The sequence below is a fragment of the Arachis hypogaea genome, chromosome 16 (assembly GCF_003086295.3).
Source record: "Arachis hypogaea cultivar Tifrunner chromosome 16, arahy.Tifrunner.gnm2.J5K5, whole genome shotgun sequence".
Classification (NCBI taxonomy): Eukaryota; Viridiplantae; Streptophyta; class Magnoliopsida; order Fabales; family Fabaceae; genus Arachis; species Arachis hypogaea.
Window position 1 is genome coordinate 10,371,058 of NC_092051.1, and position 22,171 is coordinate 10,393,228.

Sequence of the window (22,171 nt, forward strand, 5' to 3'; positions counted from 1 at the left end):
AGAGTCCCCAATTAGAGGTGTCCAAGGTTCTTAAGCACACTCTTTTTGCTTTGGATCACGACTTTAACCGCTCAGTCTCAAGTTTTCACTTGACACCTTCACGCCACAAGCACATGGTTAGGGACAGCTTGGTTTAGCCGCTTAGGCCAGGATTCTATTCCTGTAGGCCCTCCTATCCACTGATGCTCAAAGCCTTGGATCCTTTTTATTTTTACCCTTGCCTTTTGGTTTAAAGGGCTATTGGCTTTTTCTGTTTGCTTTTTTTTTTTGAATTCACTGCTTTTTCTTGCTTCAAGAATCAATTTGATGATTTTTCAGATCCTCAATAACATTTCTCCTTTTCCATCATTCTTTCAAGAGCCAACAATTTTAACATTCATGAACAACAAATTCAAAAGACATATGCACTGTTCAAGCATGCATTCAGAAAATAAAAGTATTGCCACCACATCAAAATAATTAATCTGTTATAAAATTCAAAATTCATGCACTTCTTTTTCTTTTTCAATTAAGAACATTTTTCATTTAAGAAAGGTGATGGATTCATAGGACATTCATAACTTTAAGGCATAGACACTATGACACTAATGATCATGTAATAAAGACTCAAACAGAGATAAACATAAAGCATAAAAATTCGAAAAACAGAAAATTAAAGAACAAGGAAATTAAAGAACGGGTCCACCTTAGTGATGGCGGCTTGTTCTTCCTCTTGAAGATCTTATGGAGTGCTTGAGCTCCTCAATGTCTCTTCCTTGCCTTTGTTGCTCCTCTCTCATGGTTCTTTGGTCTTCTCTAATTTAATGGAGGAGGATGGAATGTTCTTGGTGCTCCACCCTTAGTTGTCTCATGTTGGAACTTAATTCTCCTAGGGAGGTGTTAATTTGCTCCCAATAGTTTTGTGGAGGAAAATGCATCCCTTGAGGCATCTCAGGGATTTCATGATGAGGAATTTTCTCATTTTTATGTCCATGAGTGGGATCTCTTGTTTGCTCCATCCTTTTCTTAGTGATGGGCTTGTCCTCATCAATGAGAATGTCTTCCTCTATGTCAATTCCAGCTGAATTACAGAGGTGACAAATGAGATGAGGGAAGGCTAACCTTGCCAAAGTAGAGGACTTGTCCGCCACCTTATAGAGTTCTTGGGATATAACCTCATGAACTTCTATTTTCTCTCCAATCATGATGCTATGAATCATGATAGCCCGATCTATAATAGCTTTAGACCGGTTGCTAGTAGGAATAATTGAGCGTTGGATAAACTCCAACCATCCCCTGGCCACGGGTTTGAGGTCATGCCATCTTAGTTGAACCGGCTTCCCTCTTGAATCTCTCTTCCATTGAGCGCCCTCTTCACAAATGTCTACGATGACTTGGTCCAACCTTTGATCAAAGTTGACCCTTCTAGTATAGGGGTGTGCATCTCCTTGCATAATGGGCAAGTTGAATGCCAACCTTACATTCTCTGGACTAAAATCTAAGCATTTCCCCCGAACCATTGTAAGCCAATTCTTTGGGTCCGGATTCACACTTTGATCATGGTTCTTGGTGATCCATGCATTGGCATAGAACTCTTGAACCCTTAAGATCCCGACTTGTTGAATGGGGTTGGTGAGAACTTCCCAACCTCTTCTTCGGATCTCATGTCGGATCTCCGGATATTCACTCTTTTTGAGTTTGAAAGGGACCTCGGGGATCACCTTCTTCTTGGCCACAACTTCATAGAAGTGGTCTTCATGCACCCTTGAGATGAATCTCTCCATCTCCCATGACTCGGAGGTGGAAGCTTTTGCCTTTCCTTTCCTCTTTCTAGAGGTTTCTCCGGCCTTAGGTGCCATAAATGGTTATGGAAAAATAAAAAGCAACACTTTTACCACACCAAACTTAGAAGGTTTGCTCGTCCTCGAGCAAAAGAAGAAAGAAAAGATTAGAAGAAGAAGAAAATGGAGGAGATGGAGAAGTGGGAGTGATTCGGCCAAGGGGGAGAAATAGTGTGTATGATGTGTGAAAATGAGGGGGGTGAAGATGGGTTTATATAGGGGTGGAGAGAGGGGTAGGGTTTGGTCATGTATGGGTGGGTTTGGAAGGAAAAGTGGTTTGAATTTGGATGGTGAGGTAGGTGGGATTTTTGATAGAGGGATATGGATTGGTGAAGGGTTTATGGAGAAGAGGGTAGGATTTGATAGGTGAGGGGTTTTTGGGGAAGAGGTATTGAGGTGATTGGTGAATGGGTGAAGAAGAGAGAGAGAGAGATGAGGTAGGTGGGGATCCTGTGGGGTCCACAGATCCTGAGGTGTCAAGGATAGCTCATTCCTGCACCAAGTGGCGTGCAAAATGCCCCTTTCTGCCAATCCTGACATTAAACGCCAGGCTGCTGCCCATTTCTGGCATTGAACGCCAGCTTCTTGCCCTTTTCTGGCGTTAAACGCCAGTCTGGTGCCCCTTTCTGGTATTAAACGCCCAGAATGGTGCCAGACTGGGCGTTTAACGCCCATTCTGCTACCCTCACTGGCATTTAAATGCCAGTAAGTTTCTCCTCCAGGGTGTGCTGTTTTTCATTCTGTTTTTGCTTTTTCAATTATTTTTGTGACTTCACATGATCATCAACCTATAGAAAACATGAAATAATAATGGAAAATAAATAGATATAATAAAATTGGGTTGCCTCCCAACAAACGCTTTTTTAATGTCAGTAGCTTGACAGTGGGCTCTCATGGAGCCTCACAGATGTTCAGAGCAATGTTGGAACCTCCCAACACCAAACTTAGAGTTTGAATGTGGGGGTTCAACACCAAACTTAAAGTTTGGTTGTGGCCTCCCAACACCAAACTTAGAGTTTAACTGTGGGGGCTCTGTTTGACTCTGTATTGAGAGAAGCTCTTTATGCTTCCTTTCCATGGTTACAGAGGGATATCCTTGAGCTTTAAACACAAGGGAGTCCTTACTCACTTGAATGATCAATTCTCCTCTGTCAACATCAATCACAGCCTTTACTGTGGTTAGGAAGGGTCTGCCAAGGATGATGGATTCATCCATACACTTTCCAGTCTCTAGGATTATGAAATCAGCAGGGATGTAGTGGTCTTCAACCTTTACCAAGACATCCTCTACAAGTCCATAAGCCTGTTTCCTTGAATTGTCTGCCATCTCTAGTGAGATTCTTGCAGCTTGTACCTCAAGGATCCCTAGCTTCTCCATTACAGAGAGAGGCATGAGGTTTATACTTGACCCTAGGTCACACAGGGCCTTCTCAAAGGTCATGGTGCCTATGGTACAAGGTATTGAGAACTTCCCAGGATCCTGTCTCTTTTGAGGTAATCTCTGCCTAGTCAAGTCATCCAGTTCTTTGGTGAGCAAAGGAGGTTCATCTTCCCAAGTCTCATTACCAAATAACTTGTCATTTAGCTTCATGATTGCTCCAAGGTACTTAGCAACTTGCTCTTCAGTAACATCTTCATCCTCTTCAGAGGAAGAATACTCATCAGAGCTCATGAATGGCAGAAGTAAATCCAATGGAATCTCTATGGTCTCAGTGTGAGCCTCAGATTCCCAGGGTTCTTACTGAGGGAACTCCTTGGAGGCCAGTGGACGTCCATTGAGGTCTTCCTCAGTGGTGATCACTGTCTCTTCCTCCTCTCCAAGTTCGGTCGTGTGGGTCATGTTGATGGCCTTACACTCTCCTTTTGGATTCTCTTCTGTATTGCTTGGAAGAGTACTAGGAGGGAGTTCAGTAATTTTCTTGCTCAGCTGACCCACTTGTGCCTCCAAATTTCTAATGGAGGATCTTGTTTCAATCATGAAACTTTGAGTGGTTTTAATTAGATCAGAGACTATGGTTGCTAAGTCAGAGTGGCTCTGCTTAGAACTCTCTGTCTGCTGCTGAGAAGATGATGGAAAAGGCTTACTATTGCTAACCCTGTTTCTTCCACCATTATTGTTGTTGAAGCCTTGTTGAGGCCTCTGTTGGTCCTTCCATGAAAGATTTGGATGATTTCTCTATGAAGGATTATAGGTATTTCCATAGGATTCTCCCATGTAATTTACCTCTTCCATTGATGGGTTCTCAGGATCATAAGCTTCTTCTTCAGATGAAGCGTCCTTAGTACTGCCTGGTGCAGCTTGCATTCCAGATAGACTTTGAGAAATCATATTGACTTGCTGAGTCAATATTTTGTGCTGAGCCAATATGGCATTCAGAGTATCAATCTCAAGAACTCCTTTCTTCTGATTTTTCCCATTATTCATAGGATTCCTTTCAGAAGTGTACATGAATTGGTTATTTGCAACCATTTCAATGAGTTCCTGAGCTTCTGCAGGCGTCTTCTTCAGATGAAAAGATCCTCCAGCAGAGCTGTCCAATGACATCTTGGACAGTTTAGACAGACCATCATAGAAGATACCTATGATGCTCCATTCTGAAAGCATGTTAGAAGGACACATTCTGATCAATTGTTTGTATCTTTCCCAAGCTTCATAGAGGGATTCACCTTCCTTCTGTCTAAAGGTTTGGACTTCCACTCTAAGCTTGCTCAATTTTTGAGGTGGAAAGAATTTTGCCAAGAAGGCATTGACTAGCTTTTCCCAAGAGTTCAGGCTTTCCTTAGGTTGTGAGTCCAACCATATCCTAGCTCTGTCTCTTACAGCAAAAGGGAATAGCATAAGTCTGTAGACCTCAGGGTCAACCCCATTGGTCTTGACAGTGTCACAGATTTGCAAGAATTCAGCTAAGAACTGATGAGGATCTTCCAATGGAAGTCCATGAAACTTGTAATTTTGTTGCATCAGAGAAACTAATTGAGGCTTAAGCTCAAAGTTGTTTACTCCAATGGCAGGGATAGATATGCTTCTCCCATAGAAGTCGGGAGTAGGTGCAGTAAAGTCACCAAGCACCTTCCTTGCATTGTTGGCATTGTTGTTGTTTTCGGCTGCTATATCTTCTTGTTTAAAGATTTCTGTCAGGTCCTCTCCAGAGAGTTGTGCTTTTTCTTCTCTTAGCTTTCGCTTCAAGGTCCTTTCAGGTTTAGGATTAGCCTCAACAACAATGCTTTTGTCTTTGCTCCTGCTCATATGAAAGAGAAGAGAACAAGAAAGTATGGAATCCTCTATGTCATAGTATAGAGATTCCTTGAGGTGTCAGAGGAAAAGAAGAATAGAAGGAGGAGGTAGAAAGAGAAGAATTCGAACTTATCAAGAGAGATAGAGTTCGAATTGTTGATAGTGGAGGAGTGTTAGTCCTTAAATAGAAGGATGTGAAAAGAGGGGAAGAATTTTCGAAAATAAAGTAAAAGATTTTGAAATAATTAAAAGAAATTTTGAAAATTTGATTGATGATTTTCGAAAATTAGAGTTGGGAAAGAAATTAAGTGATTTTTGAAAAAGATTTTTGAAATTAGAAATAAAAAAGATATGATTGAAAATTAATTTTGAAAAAGATGTGATTAAGAAGATATGATTGAAAAGGTATGATTGAAAAGATATGGTTGAAAAACAATTTAAAAAGATTTGATTTTTTTTAAAATTAATGACTTGGCTAACAAGTAATTTAAAAGATATGATTCAGATATTAAACCTTTCTTAACAAAAAAGCAGCATACTTGAAATTCTTGAATCAAATCATTAATTGTTAGCAAGTATTTTTGAAATTGATTTTGAAAAGATATGATTGAAAAGATATGATTGAAAAGATATGATTTGAAAAAAATTTTATTTTGAAAAATTATGAAAACTTAAAAAAAATGAATTAAAAACAAAATCTTCCCTCTTGTGTCATCCTGGCGTTAAACGCCCAGAATGGTATCCATTCTGGCGTTTAACGCCCAAAACACTACCTTTTTGGGCGTTTAACGCCCAAAGCCAGGTACCCTGGCTGGCATTTAAACGCCAGTTTTCCTTCCTCACTGGGCGTTTTGAACGCCCAGCTTTTTCTGTGTAATTCCTCTGATGCATGTTCTGAGTCTTCAATTCTCTGTATTATTGACTTGAAAAGACACAATTTTGAAAAATTTTTGAATTTTTTTAATGATGAGAAATAATAAAAATGCAACTAAGATCAATTTAAACAATGCATGCAAGACACCAAACTTAGAAGTTTGTATACTAAGGACTATAATAATTTAAAGATGCATGTAGGAAACAACTAAACACACAAAACAAGAGAATTTAAAGATCAGAGTAAGGAAATCATCAAGAACATCTTGAAGATCAATGAAGAACATAATGCATGTAATTTTCGAAAATTATAAGAATAAAAACATGCAATTGATACCAAACTTAAAATTAGACACTAGACTCAAACAAGAAACATAAAATATTTTTGATTTTATGATTTTAAAATTTTTTTTGTGCTTTTTTCGAAAGTTATATGGAAAAGAAAAATAAAGGGTTCAAAATTCTTAATGAGAATTCCAAGAATCATGCAATGCTAGTCTAAAGCTGCAGTCTAAAAAGATTAGACATGGCTAGCCAAGCTTCAGCAGGACATTACATTCAAGAGCTAAATTGATGAGAATCAATCAGCCTTTGTGATGATAAAAACATCACCTGAAACTCTAGAATTCATTCTTAAGAACTATGAAGAATAAAATAAAATAAAATTACCTAATATAAGCAACAAGATGAACCGTCAGTTGTCCAAACTCGAACAATCTCCGGCAACGGCGCCAAAAACTTGGTGCACGAAATTGTGATCATCAATGGCGCCATAAACATGGTACGCACAATTGTAATCTCAACTATTTATCACAACTTCGCACAACTAACCAGCAAGTGCACTGGGTCGTCCAAGTAATAAACCTTACGCGAGTAAGGGTCGATCCCACGGAGATTGTCGGTATGAAGCAAGCTATGGTCATCTTGTAAATCTTAGTCAGGCGGATTCAAATGATCATGGAGGATTAATGATTAAAAGATAAATAAGACATAAAATAAAGATAGAGATACTTATGTAATTCATTGGTGAGAATTTCAGATAAGCGTATGGAGATGCTTTGTCCCTTCTGTCTCTCTGCTTTCCTACTGTCTTCATCCAATCCTTCTTACTCCTTTCCATGGCAAGCTGTATGTTGGGCATCACCGTTGTCAATGGCTACATCCTGTCCTCTCAGTAAAAATGTTCTACGTGCTCTTTCACAGCACGACTAATCATCTGTCGGTTCTCGATCATGTTGGAATAGGATCCATTGATCCTTTTGCGTCTGTCACTATGCCCAACACTTGCGAGTTTGAAGCTCGTCACAGTCATTCAATCCCTGAATCCTACTCGGAATACCACAGACAAGGTTTAGACTTTCCGGATTCTCAAGAATGGCCACCAATGGATTCTAGCTTATACCACGAAGATTCTGATTAAGGAATCCAAGAGATACACACTCAATTGAAGGTAGAACAGAGGTGGTTGTCAGGCACACGTTCATAGGTGAGAATGATGATGAGTGTCACAGATCATCACATTCATTATTTTGAAGAACAAGTGATATCTTAGAGAAGAAGTAGGCGTGAATTGAATAGAAGAACAATAGTAGTTGCATTAATTCATGAGGAACAGCAGAGCTCCACACCTTAATCTATGGTGTGTAGAAACTCCACCGTTGAAAATACATAAGAACAAGGTTTAGGTATGGCCGTGAGACCAGCCCCCAAAATGTGATCTAAGATAGCATAAGACTACTCGAAGATGATCCGAAGATGAAAATACAATAGCAAAAGGTTCTATTTATAGCGAACTAGTAGCCTAGGGTTTACAGAAATGAGTAAATGACGTAAAAATCCACTTCCGGGCCCACTTGGTGTGTGCTTGGGCTGATCATTGAAGCTTTCATGTGTAGAGACTTTTCTTGGAGTTAAACGCCAGATTTTGTGCCAGTTTGGGCGTTTAACTCTAGCTTTTGTGCCAGTTCTGGCGTTAAACGCCAGAATTCTTGAGCTGACTTGAAACGCCTGTTTGGGCCATCAAATCTCAGGCAAAGTATGGACTATTATATATTGCTGGAAAGCCCAGGATGTCTACTTTTCAACGCAATTGATAGAGCGCCAATTAGGCTTCTGTAGCTCCAGAAAATCCACTTCGAGTACAGGGAGGTCAGAATCCAACAGCATCTGCAGTCCTTTTTCAGCCTCTGAATCAGATTTTTGCTCAGGTCCCTCAATTTCAGCCAGAAAATATCTGAAATCACAAAAAAATACACAAACTCATAGTAAAGTCCAAAAAAGTGAATTTTAAATAAAAACCAATAAAAATATAATAAAAATTAACTAAAACATACTAAAAACATACTAAAAACAATGCCAAAAAGCGTATAAATTATCCGCTCATCAGTCATCCTAATACCTGACGCAATGGTTGGCTTGTTCGGATTATGACTTGATTATTTTGAAAATAATGTCTACCACCGAGCCATTGTTATCAATCCAAATGCCAATTTTTCTATTGCAGGATATCTTGTTTTTGCACCTTGCAATACTTTGCTTATGAAATATACTGCGTGTTGTTCTTTATCAATTTCTGTGACAAGTATAGAACTAATTGCATCAAGAAAAATTGACAAATATAGATAAAGTGTCCTACCTTGTTGTGGTTTTCGAAGTATGGGCGGTGAGCTAAGTAGATTCTTAAATTTGATGAATGCCTATTCACACTCATTTGTCCATTTGAACTCTCTATCTTTTCTTAGGATATGGAAAAAATGTGACAATTTTGCTACGACTGCAGGTAGAAATCGTGACAATGCTGCTATGTGGTGCGAAATTTACAACCACAAACTAACCGGCAAGTGCATCGGGTCGTACCAAGTAATACCTCAGGTGAGTGAGGGTCGATCCCACGAGGATTATGGATTAAGCAACAATGGTTAATTAATTTACTTAGTTAGACAAATAGAAAATGGTGTTTGAGAGTTCAAAGAGCATTAAACAATAAATTCAGAAAATTAGAAGACAGGCACGTAGATAAGTTGGAAACAAAATATGGAGAAAGCAGTTAAGGCTTCAGAGTTATCTATTTTCTGGATTGACTTTTCTTATTGATTTATTTTAATCATGCAAGATTTAATTCCTGGCAAACTATATGTGACTAGACCCTAATTCCTTAGACCTTTCTAATCTCCTCTAACTCTCATCAACCGCCAATTCCTTGGTCAATTAATTCCAATTAGGGGGTGAAATTTAATTCTAGTTATTATGCCACAAAAATTCTAATTATCCAAATATAAGAGGATTATATGTCACGTATCCTATTAAATACAGACAATTAAAAATTCAGGAGAATATGTTTTCAAGCTGTTGTTCAAGTAAAGAGCTTTTCCAAGTTATACAAGAATTCAATTAGAAAGAGGGTCATACTTCCGTTCCACCCAATTTTATAAAATAGAGAACAAAAACAATTCTTGAATTATAAATCAGTACATGAATTAAAATAGAAAAAGCAATAAAATCAATCCATACAATAGACAGAGCTCCTAACCTTAACAGTGGAGGTTTAGTTGCTCATGGAAAAGAGTGAAAACTATGATTCTGGTGAATTATAAATTGGGCTGAGGTGGAATGATCCCCAGAAGAAAAGTTTCTTTCCTCTTTTATATCTAATCCTAATTAGTTTAAAACTAAATAATATCTTTTCCTAATTTTAAAATAAAAAAAATTAAAATTTAAATCAGAATTAATTATAGCAATCAGCGTTTTCTGCATTTTCTGCACGTGGTGCATGTCACACGTACGCGTCAGTCACGCGTACACGTCGATGGTCTTCTTCGGGTGTCACGCGTACGCGTCAGATACGCACACGCGTCGTTCCTCACTGGTTAGCTCCTTGGTTTCTTGTGTTCCTTGTATTTATGCAAGACACAACAACAGTGTGTTTGGAGAAGAAGTATAAACTATTATACATCGTTGGAAAGCTCTAGAAGTTAGCTTTCCAACGCCACTAGAATCATGTCCATTGGACCTATGTAGCTCGAGTTATTTAGGTTTGAGTGCAGAGAGGTCAGGGTTGACAGCATCATTCGCCTTCTTCTCTTTTTCTGCGAATACTCAATCAAATCCAGTCAAATGCTACCTAAAATAAACAGAACTGTACACAACTCAAAGTAGCATCCATAGTGGCTAAAAGATAATTAATTCTTGATTAAACTCAACAATTTAAATGCAAATTCACTAGGAAAAGATAGAAAAGATGCTCACGCATCACTATGCGACCGGTGAGTTGTTGTACTTCTTTAATTATCCGAGGAGATTGCATTTGTATCACAGCTCAACATTTATCTGGGTTTGCCTCTATCCCCCGGTGTGTTTGCAAAAACCCGAGGAATTTGTCCCCATACACTCCAAACGCACACTTTTCTGGATTTAGTCGCATGTCATAATTCCGAATTTGTTGAAAGGCTTCCAGGAGATCGGCTTCATGTTTAGCCTCAGATCTTGATTTGACCACCATGTCATCGGCGTAGACCTCAATGTTCCGACCGATTTGTTGTTTGAAGACTTTATCCATCGAGTGTTGGTATGTAGCTCCTGCATTTTTAAGTCCGAAAGGCATTAACTTGTAACAGAAATTACCATGATTGGTGATGAATGTTGTTTTGTCCTCATTTTCTGGGTGCATGAGTATCTGGATATACTTAGAATAGGAGTCCATAAAACTTAGTACTTCAAAACCCGAAGTGTTATCCACCAATTTTTCAATGTTCGACAGTGGATACGAGTCTTTTGGGCATGCTTTGTTTAAGTCAGTGAAGTCAATACACATGCGCCACTTGCCGGCGTTCTTTTTTACCATGACTACATTTGCCAGCCAGGAAGAGAATCTGATCTCTCGAATGAACCCTGCATCTAGCAGTTTTTGAGTTTCTATGACCGCTGCATCCTTCCTTTCTGTTCCTAGGTTCCTTTTTTTTTCTGTCTCACTGGTCGAGCATTAGGGTTGACAGCAAGTTTATGACATATGATGGCCAGATCTATGCCTGACATATCTGCTGATGTCCATGCAAAAAGGTCTGAATTTGATTTGAGCAAGTTGATGATGTTTTGTTCACAATCTGCAGAAAACACAGATCCGATGTTAGTATACTGGTTTTCTTGTTCAGTTAGTTGTACCTTTTTTAATTCGTCAGTTGAGGTAGGTCTATGGGACATCTCGTCTCGAGGATCCAGCTTAGCCAGAGGCGGGATGCCTTCTGTGTTGTAGATAGAGTTGATGCGTTAGTCTGGTTCTGGCGGTTTCAACTTTAGTCTTGCATTATAACATTGTCTAGCTTTCTTATGATCAGCATGTATGGTTGCGACAATGTTTTCCTGCACATGGAACTTTACATACAAGTGTGATGAGTTTGGAAAAATCTAAATTAATATTAGTGATGACTAAACATTATAAATATAATTAATTGCAAATTATTAAAATAATTTTGCAATGCAGGTTTTCTTATTGGGCCGAACACAAAAGAAGAATTATTACAAGCCTAATATGCTTAAAACCATTCAGCCTTGATGTTAAAATTATTGTGATAATGGTGGCTAAAACAAGTGTTTTATTAAATGGGCCAGCAATTGTGATACAAGCCCAATTAAAAGTCTTGGTATGAGACCAAATATGCTTGGTCCGAAATTAAAAGGAAATGGGGCACAATATTGCTTTATTCATTTAACAAATGAAACCCATTCCTTTGATTATGTTGCTGCATGCTCCAACGGATATCACTTTTATCCTTTGATGGAATCCAAATTTTATTAATTGGAGTTATTGCAGACCTTGGAAACATGAGAGAGAGTTGGTCTTTGATTTGATGGACATCATTAAGCTACACGTTGCTCAGCAAAGGGAGTGGAAAATCAATTCAACTTTATTCTCTTTCTTTGCTTCATTAATTAGTGTTCACAACTTCTCTCTCTCATTTCTTTCTTCCCTTCGGTCATATCACAGGAAACTATGGAAGCTAAGTTGAAGCTACCAAAAGGAAGAAGGAGCTACATGCATCAAGACCATCGAGTTGATGGCAAGAAAACATAAAAAATATAGTGGCTGAGATTCTTATCACTTATGGTAAGATATGGTGATGAGATCTTGGCTTCTCCATACCAAAAATGGTTAAAAGAGATTCGGCCAGCAAGGAGAAGATCTTTGGAGGGATGGCTTGTCTCTGCTTTTGGGTTCACTCATCACAGAAGGTAGCTAGGGTGGCTACGTGAGGAAGGAAGCAAAAGTAGAGCACATGAAGCTATCATCATCATGAAGCATCAAGGGCCAGAAATTCATCTTGGAGAGCAAGCCAAGGATGAAGCACTCGGATTGATGAAGATTGATGACCAAGGAAGGACTAGAGGTAATTGCATGTTGAGTTTTGCATGAGTTATCTCTTCTCTCTCTCTGGCCGAACCGGTTTTGTTCTTGGAGAAGAAGAAGTTGGCTTGGTTTTTGGCTTCAACTGTGGAGGCTTCCCTCTTCTATAAAAAGGGAGAACAACCACAGTTTGGAGTAAGGAGAAAGTGTGAGAGTGCGAGGCACAGTGTTCTCAGAGCTACCTGAGCTAACAGATTTTTCTTCTCCTTCAATGTATTCTGTTTAGTATTTTTCTGTTTAATTTTGTCATATCTTGAGTCTCATGGAAAAAGGCAAACAGTGAGGTTTGTATGAAAAAGCCATAGAGCGAAAAAAGGCAGAGAGTGCAAAATTAAAAGAAAAAGCCATAGATCTCCTTAGAGTTCCTTTGTTCATCTATGTTGTGTTTCATGATTCTGTGGGAATTCCCTTGTAAGTTGGGTTAGCAATTTACAGTCTGTAATCAAGAAGATTATAGTGAAATTCCATCATTGTTGTGATGGAGACTGGATGTAGGCTGCACTGCACTTAGCAGCCGAACCAGGATATATCTGGGTGTAATTTTCTCTCTCTTTTACTCCATTTCTGTTTCTACTGCACAAGAGCTAAAACTGAAAAATATATCGTGCCAAGTGACGAGACAAAAATAAAAGTCTCGTGACTAGGGACGAGACAAAAATCAAAAAGTCTCCTCAAAGACCAGCAAGTGTTACTGAGCAAAAAGGGGGCTAAGATTCAACCCCCATTCTCTTAGCCACTGAAACCATTAAAGTGAATAGTAGAAACAATGGCTCCAAAAGAATTAAGAGATGGTCATCCCAAAATGACATTATAAGGACTGGCATAATTAACTACAAAGAATTGAATGTCTATGGTTTTTGAGTACGGAGGCTCCCCCAACATTGTTCTTAACCATACATAACCTGACACGTGTACCCTTTCTCTAGAGAATCCTACCAACTCTCCAGTTAAGGGTTGCAGAGCTTTATCGCCTATATATTCAGTTAATAGGAATAGGATGAGTAGAAAAGAGTATATTGAGGAGTATAAAATAGAATCTAATTCTATATATAATAATATATTATTAAAATAATAAAAAATAGCGCCTAGTATCTATCGTTTACGACTAGGACTACTGGGGTATCTAATCCCATTCGCTTCCCTAGCTTTCGTCTCTCAGTGTCAGTGTCGACCCAGCAGAGTGCTTTCGCCGTTGGTGTTCTTTCCAATCTTTACGCATTTCACCGCTCCACCGGAAATTCCCTCGAGTTGCATTTTTTGGAAGGTTGAGTAGAACAATACATCGGCAATACATCCAGGGTTGAGTAAGACTTTCTTGACTGTGAGTTCTCCCATATGTACTCAAATTACCACAGGATCGTCTAAGTTCGGGCATCGAGACTTAAAATCCGATGCCCCGAAAGAGATTGGTTGAGTTGGAAGAAAAGCATGTGTCCCTTGGGAAGATCATTCCTACGAAACCTCCCGAGATATAATTTATAACTCCCTTTGAAGTGGAAAACTCTGCTGTTTCATGCCAAGTTCCCTTGTCTTTGGAAGTTGGATTGTAATTCGGTTGGTCTGTAATTGCAGTTGCCGTTTCTTTCTAGCCTCTGTTAGTAAAATATTTGTCTAGTAATCACTATCTCGCCAATCTCTCCAATAAGTCTTTGGCCACTATGCATTCATCAGTGGTATGACCGTACTTCTGATGAAATACAGAATGTTTGCTTTTGTCCACAAATTTCTGATCCTGATAAGTTTTTGCTTTAGTCGGCGGCTTTATGAGCTTATTGTGAAGGATTTCTTTGATTATGTCCTCTCTCTTTGTGTTAAACTTGGTGTATGAGTCAAACTTTGGTGCCAGTTTGAAGGGCTTTTTGAGGTCTTTGTGGTTTTGAGATCTAGCTGCCTTTCCTCATCTCGGCACGGTTGTTGTTTTTCCATACGCTGAGCTTCACGAAACTTTTCAATCTCCATTTGTCCCGAGGCCTTTTCTCAAAATTCTGCTAATGTCTTCAACTTGGTCACGGCTATAGTTTCTTGAAACTTTCCAGAGCGAAGACCGCTTTTGAGTGCATATAGGTGTACATCGGGACTGAGGTCCGGGATCTCCATAATCGCCTTGGAAAATCGTGTCATGTAGTTCTTTAGGCTCTCGTGTTGTCCTTGTTTAATACTGCTAAAGTAGTCCGATCTGTGTACGTATATTTTTGAGGTGGCAAAGTAGTCAATGAAGGACCTTGCTAACTCCTTAAAGCAAGAAATTGAACCTGCAAGCAACTTGAAAAACCAAAGTAAGGCAGCAACATCTAAAAAAGTCGAAAGAGATCAGTAAAGTATAAAGTCAGAAACACCGTTAAAAAATATCATTGGCTGAAACTTGGTAACATGAATGCGACGGTCTCCAAACCCTTCATAAAACTTTAGTGTAGTAGATAGTACGAAGTTCTTCGGAATTTGAAATTTCAAAATATCCTCCGAAAAGGGATTGAATATTGTCAGCTTTTTCTTCGGAGGGGTGATCTCCTGAGGATCTGCATCTCGAGGTCGGACATCATTCAAAAGCGCATTCTTGGGGTCCCCGCCTCGAGCTTCCCATTTTGGGCTAACAAGTCAGCCATTTTCTTAACTTTGGCTTGAAGTGCAGCATTGACAATCAACTCATCATGAGTCAGGGGAGTGGGTTGATGTGCAACATCATCAGCCATGGTCCTGCAAAAAAGGTAAGTCAAAAATTGGCGTAGGGTTACTTAGTTTCTTGGGCCCACGGTGGGTGCCAAATATTCTGTCAATGATACTCTTCCGTGCTATAGATCAGCTCTGTGACGCTTAGCAAGTCTTTGAAGCCTCTTGATCAGTAAGGAAGTAGCTCTTAGAACTCGGATTCGGACGTGAAACCTGCAAAAAGGACTCTAACGTTTAAGTCAGTGAAATATCTAAGCGTTGTTATTTATGTTACTTTTGTATAACCAATTTTTTATTAAGTCCGAGATTCTGGGCGGCAGCTTACGTAATGGTATATTTGTGGTTTCGTAACGTTAAATAACTGACCAAAGTTTTTACTCTTTTGACCGAGCATTGTGGGATATGGAACAATATATTTTGGTATTAGTGATTGAATTGGTAGTTAGTTTTTGGTATAGGTGTGACATAGTTATAATAAAATGAGGTGATTTTTGTTTTGTTTTGTTATTGATCCGTCCCTATAAGCTCGGTTTGACCAACGACATCGAAGTAATTCGTTCCTGTAAACTCAGTTTGACCAGCAGCACTAAAGCGATAAATCAGCGAGCCATATTTTGGAACTAACCACCACATCCTGATCTTTAGGATACAGGCTCAGTAAAACCGTTACACTACCTCCTTAAATAAGAGATCAAAGTCCGATCAAAGATATACGATTCAACTCATTCTCAATCTCCTAAAACAAAAAATTCACTACTCGTAATAATTGTTCCTTAGTTATTTCCTATGCAGAAACTAACTTAAGCATCGGAGTTCTTTTTGCAGGTACTTCCCACTACTCGGATGAGGCTTGCACCGGAGGCACGACGCTCAGCAGGAGCAGCTGCGCAAGTACCATCATAGCCATCTCTGATCAATACCTCGACTTGAGCATCAGACAGGAACATTTATGATTTGATTTGATGCAGCTGGAAAACTGTCTCTGAACAACAATGTTTCATGGAGGGGTGACTCGTGTTTGAAAGACGAGCAGGTTGGTGGCTACTACGACGGCGGCATTCGCCATGACCATGCTAAGTTGGAGCATACTGAAATACAACCGGAAATACGAATCAGCTCTTGAGCTCGATCGTGTCAAACACGCCATCAAACGGGGTACCGATTACCTTCTCAAAAGATTCACCTCTTCCGCAAACTCCACAACCACCATTAGCAACGACCAAACACAAAAACAAGTGTTGGATCTGCCCCGAGGAAATCTAATCCCCTCGCTCTGCATCGCATTGCACCACTTGCCCTGCTCTGGCTGCTGAAACTGCAGCCGCTGCATCCATCGTCTTCCATGATAACGAGGCCTATTCCAAGAAACTGATCCATGGAGCAGGCATGGTCTTCGAGTTCGCCATCCAAGGATTGGGAGACGAGTACTCCGACGGAGGCGATCCACCTTCGCTTTCTGGGATGAGTTCTTGTGGGGCGGAACATGTATGTACTTGGCAACCGGAAATTCTTCCTACCTCAATCTCATTACTAGTCCTGAATTGGATGAGAAAGTTGGTTCCATGTGGCAGAGTGTGTTTTCTTGGGACAACAAGCTTCCCGGTGCTGTGTTGCTTTTTGCTCGCTTCAGAATGTCCTTGGATTATGGCTAACCGTACGAACAAGTATTGAAAATTTATCAAAGCAAAAGGAGGGTTGATCATGTTAAACCATGGAAATCCACGCCCTCTTGGGTACGTGGCGAATGCAGCATTCTTGACTAAGCTATATATATAGTGATTACATGGGTAAGTGCTACTATATTCTACTACACTATATTTTGACCATTTCAAATATGTGATAGTATCATAGTGCTTACGTTGTTGTGTGCAAGGTAGGTAAAATTCTACCGTTCAGAAGCATTGGACTCAGGTGGATTACATACTTGGGAAGAATCCAGAGAAGATGAGCTATGTGGTTGGGTTTGGAGAGAACAATATGCTAAAATTGTTTGCTGTTGTTTACAATATGAGCTCGCATTTTATGACCGACTGTTTTGTCATATCCATTTTTGTTAGAGCCACAAGACAATATATGGTGACGATTCTAATTATTGGGGTTGGCTCAGTGGGATTAAAAGGCAAAAAGTAACATTATTGATGAATGATATAATATAAAAATCAATGCTAATAAGTTGTTGGTGATGTTTAGTACCAAATATATTGGTTGACATTGTCTCTTATTGTATCTTTCATTTGAAGCCAGACCAACATCATCGATTCATCGTCGCCATGGGGTATCTGACTTTGTAGATACTGTATTAAAACCGTATATTATCACACATTCTTTTCTGGCTAACATGATAATATAAAATTATCTTGTAAAAACTATTGGAGTCAATGCTTCAATACAAACACAAAAAGAATTGTCAAAGCTCAACCAATTAAGACAAACCAGTATTAACTATTAAGTTACTGATTCGGTGATTTCAATTTTAGCAAGTAGCAACTACCTCTTTTTCTTTATTCTCTTTTACTATTTTTTAAAAAAAGTTTAGTGGCCAAAGGAATATAAATTTTAGGATTCTTTGTTCATTCAAAGACAAGGGTTTGTTGGAACGGGCCTGCTACACATACAAGCAAAAAGGCCTTACAAGTGATACAAGCTCCCAGCCCACAATCCTTCCACACGCGCAGTGAAATACATTGAATGGCACGTCATTTACACGCGCTCCACTCGAACGGTTGCACTTCGTGTAAACCGCTCGTTAATGGCGCACTCTTCCACTTCTCAAAGCCATTCAAAGAAATAACAACCGTTCCATTTTCAAGCAACTTTCAAAACTGAAGATATACAACTCGTCACTAAGATTCAAACTCTCCATCAACACAACATAGAATTATCGATCAAGAATCTCCAGAAAAAACAAAGTTATAATATTCAAGGTACGTTACGTTACTATTTTAGTCATTCTGTATATTTTTCACATTTCAAAATCGAAGAACTAGGTTTTACTGTTCTTCTACGTTATTGTACGTTTTACTGTTCTTCTTGTTCTACGTCTCATTTTACAATTTATAATGTTCTACTTGTTCTAGATTTTACTGTTATTCTTGGTTCTATGTTACACTGTTCTTCTTAGTTCTTCTAATTGTTACTGTTCTTGTTGTTGTAGTTATTCTGGTAACTGATTTTTGGAGTATATTCCGTAGTTAAATGGGTGTATATGGAGTAATCTGTTGGGTGTATATGGCATAAATTGTTGGGTGTATATTTCTGAACTGATATACTGTAATAGTTAGCAGTTGCAACTGTTCTTATATTTGCTTGTCCATGGGTGTATATTACTTGACATTGTAATGTTGCTTGACCTTGTATATTAATGCATGTTTGAGTGATATCTGACTGATATATATGGGTGTATCTATGGGTGTATCTTACTGATATCTATGGGTGTATCTGACTCATATCTATGGGTGTATCTTACTGATATCTATGGGTGTATTTTTCATTTCAGAAAAAATGGCAGCAAGAAACCAAGCTGGAAAAAATGTAAGAACAAATATATGTCTTAGATGAAATCAGTTTTATATAATAGAAATATATCTGACTATAATTTTGTTTTTGTTTACAGCAAACCAAAGACCTTAAGTGTGCAACACATTTGTTAAGTGATAAATTCAGAAACATGAGTGAGGAGAAGAAAACGATTGTGAGGGATTTGGGATTCGGTTGCTTGTTGCACATCCCGCCACTAAGGGTGCATCACCAAGTATTAAGGGAGTTGGCTAACAACTTCAAATTAGGGGAGAACAGACTGGAAACCAGATAAGGTTCTTTTAAAATAACACCAAAAAAAATAGGTGATGCGCTTGGCAATTATAATGCAGTTTATTGTGAAATTTCTTTCAATAATTAAAATCTGTGTGCTGTATTCAAAATGTATGAATTACAGATACTATAATATGAAGGAAAACATAAAATCAAAAAATACACTCATAACCTGCATTTTTTACACCCAAAGAAAGTTGAATATACACCCTTAAATCTATCCCCCCTGATGCTTTGTGCATAAAACCGTGAACCCTAAACACTTAAAACCTAAACCCTTACCCCCTAACCTGTAAACCCTAAAACCCTAAACTCTAATACCTAAAACCCTTAAACCATTGTAAAAAAAAAACAAACAGTATTTTATAACAAAAAAAACAAGATTCTGAAGTATATATATGTATCTATATGTAAAATGTGAATCACAAGAAAATTCAGAAATACACCCAAAAGAACAGTATTTTTACACCCATATTCTGTAACTATACACCCAAAGAGTTGTCCCCTGCTGCTGGTACCCTGAACTGATAATTCATAACATGTCCTTGATATTGGCTGGAATTTGAATGCACCACTGATGCAGCATCAAACAGGTTTATCTGAATATAACAAACTCACATATTAGCTAAACTATTAACGAGAAAAATAAACTCAAATTTAAAGAACATCACTTTTACCTCGCTTAAAACTTTCGTTTTCTTCTTCTTTGTGGCATTTGCAATCTGTTTGTCCAACTTTGAACCTAGCCTATTTTTTGGACGTCCTCTTGTTCGAATCCTTGGGGGGCTTTGAAGCTCGTTAACGGATTCCACGTTGGCGTCTTCGTGAGACAAAGAAGATGTGCCCTTTCTTTTGGATTTCAGTGATTCCATCTCAGCCATGACGTTATCGTACGCACGGTGCAGAATTGCAGTCAGCTCCTCCGATTCGGATGCAAATTCACAAATATTTTGCAAACGAAAAACCAATTGGTCAAACCTCTTGCTTCTTGGCTCCAACAGTGGCTCATCGTGGCTGCTCTTGATGTGTGTGTCGCCTTTTTACCTTCTTGTTCCATTGTTCCAGTATATATCTAGGTGACACTTGGCTTACTTGTTCAAAGCTTAACACGCTTAGTGCGTGACGACACAGTATCCCTCTCGACTTGAATAATAAGCATTGGCATTTTACCTCGGCTGCAACTGAGTCATAAGTAACCACAAACTTGTTGAATATTGAGCTGGAAACTTGTTCTCCAACCTCGTATGCTGAATAGCCTAGAGCAGAATTCGTTAATCTAGTGATGCAATTCACCTTTCCTCTGAATTGCGCTTGGACTTTCCTAAACTTTTGATGAGTGTACACATCTTGAAATTGAGCTTCAATGGAGGATTTGGTTGCACACGGTATGACCATATGAAAATCTGCAACATCTGATTCTCTCTCTGCTTGCTCCCTGCTTCCGAGGCAATTATCGTATTGTTTGACGAATTGAATAAGCGAGCTGTTCCGGGTAATAAAATTGTTAAAAAATGAATGCATGCTCTCGCTCCTTTGTGTGCTTCTCATCCCTGCCCAGAAGTGGTGATCCAGATAGATTGAAACCCATATATGACGGTCTTCATAGAGATCTGAATAATACACCCAAACACAGACAATAAATACACTCGATAAAAATTAAATTTACACCTCTGCTGCAGATTTTAACCCAACACTACCTGAAAGCCACTTGTTGTCTACAAGACCAAAATTTAGCAGAAAATCATTCCAATTCCTATCAAATGAGTCTTTGCTATGAGAGTTCCAAACAACTTGGCTCATTTCTTGTTCAATATCTGCATGTCCCTTGTACCCGTTTAATTTGCTTAGAATCTTCTTCATGATGTGCCAAATACACCAACGGTGAATTGTTGTTGGCATACAGGCCTCTAAAGCCCTTTTCATTGATGCGCATTGATCGGTGAGAAACCCTTTCAGAGCATTTCCTCCCATGCAACGAAGCCAATATTGAAATAACCATTTGAATGATTCAATTTCTTCGTTTTTCATCAAAGAACATCCGAGAAGTGTTGACTGACCGTGGTGATTCACCCCGACAAAAGAACCACAAACCAAATTATACTTGAAATAAATTACCATAGTGCAGAATGGAAAATCATTAGGTACACCCAACAAAATGCTTTGTATATACCCAAAAACAGCCAATATACACCTCTACTGCGGATTCATAAAAATACATTAATTTAGCATCATAAACAGGGACAGTTTGTTACCTGTTTGTATTGTAGGTGGTGTCAAATGAAATAACATCTCCGAAATACTCAAAGGTAGCTCTACTTCTTGCATCGGCCCAAAAAGCCAACTTAATCGATTGATCCTCCTCGAGTTCAAGCTCAAAAAAGAAATTCTGATTCTTCTCTTTCATTCTTAACAAATATTTCCCGAATTCCTTTGCATCTTCTTATTCGGAAACATTTCGCACTTCCTTGGTAATGTAATTCCTCACATCCTTTTCAATAAAATTTAACTCGCGGTGACCCCCGGCAGCCACAACAAATGATTGGTAAGTTTTGCTTGGTTTGATACTAGCCTCCTCGTTATTCTCTATTGTACGACGAATGGACATGCTTAGTTCCCTGTGCTGTTTGAGCATCTCTGCTTTACTTGGACAGCAAGGGTGTGAATGATCCAGCACAACCTTTGAAATGATCCAAGCACCAACATCCTTCAATGTGTGTATATAAATTCTTGCAGGACAGTTTAAACTGACTGTCGGATTTGTCTTCTCGGTCGGAGATATTTTAGATTTCCATTTTCCCTCTCTGCTTCATGTAATCAATTGATTCTTAATCTCGTTTCTCTTCCTATTTGTACTCCGAACTCTTGTAGAAAAACCTGCAGCCTTTGCGTAATTCCTGTAAAATTTTTCAGCATCTTCAAGGGTGGTAAAGGTCATTCCAACCTTCGGAACAAACTGGTCATCAACAACAGAGAGAGGCTGCAGAATACACCATGTCAAAAACTATAAATACACCCAATCATTGCTAATATAATACACCCGAACGGCACCAACTCAACTAAAATGATAATAAAAGCCATAAGCTGTAAATACATAGGCTGCAGAATACACTATGACAAAAACTAAAAACACACCCAATCATGTCTGATATAATACACCCGAACGGCAACAACTCAACTAAAATGACAATAAAAGCCATAAGCTGTAAATACACAGCCTACAGAATACACCATGACAAAAACTAAAAACACACCCAATCATGTCTGATATAATACACCCGAACAACAACAAATCAACTAAAATAACAGAAAAAGCCATAAACTGTAAATACACCCATACTTCCCGAAAAAATACACCCAAAAAAGTTCTGA

General features: G+C 38.8%; 1 non-coding gene and 1 pseudogene across 1 annotated transcript; both read left to right on the top strand.

The window, feature by feature from the left end:
- Positions 1-4,419: 4,419 nt before the first annotated feature.
- On the top strand, positions 4,420-4,527 carry LOC112761251 (small nucleolar RNA R71). The gene has a single exon (XR_003181655.1). It is a non-coding gene; the product is annotated as a small nucleolar RNA R71 (small nucleolar RNA).
- Positions 4,528-10,936: 6,409 nt separating this feature from the next.
- The window catches only part of LOC112756612 (endoglucanase 9-like), a 43,079-nt pseudogene continuing 31,844 nt past the window's right edge, over positions 10,937-22,171 (top strand).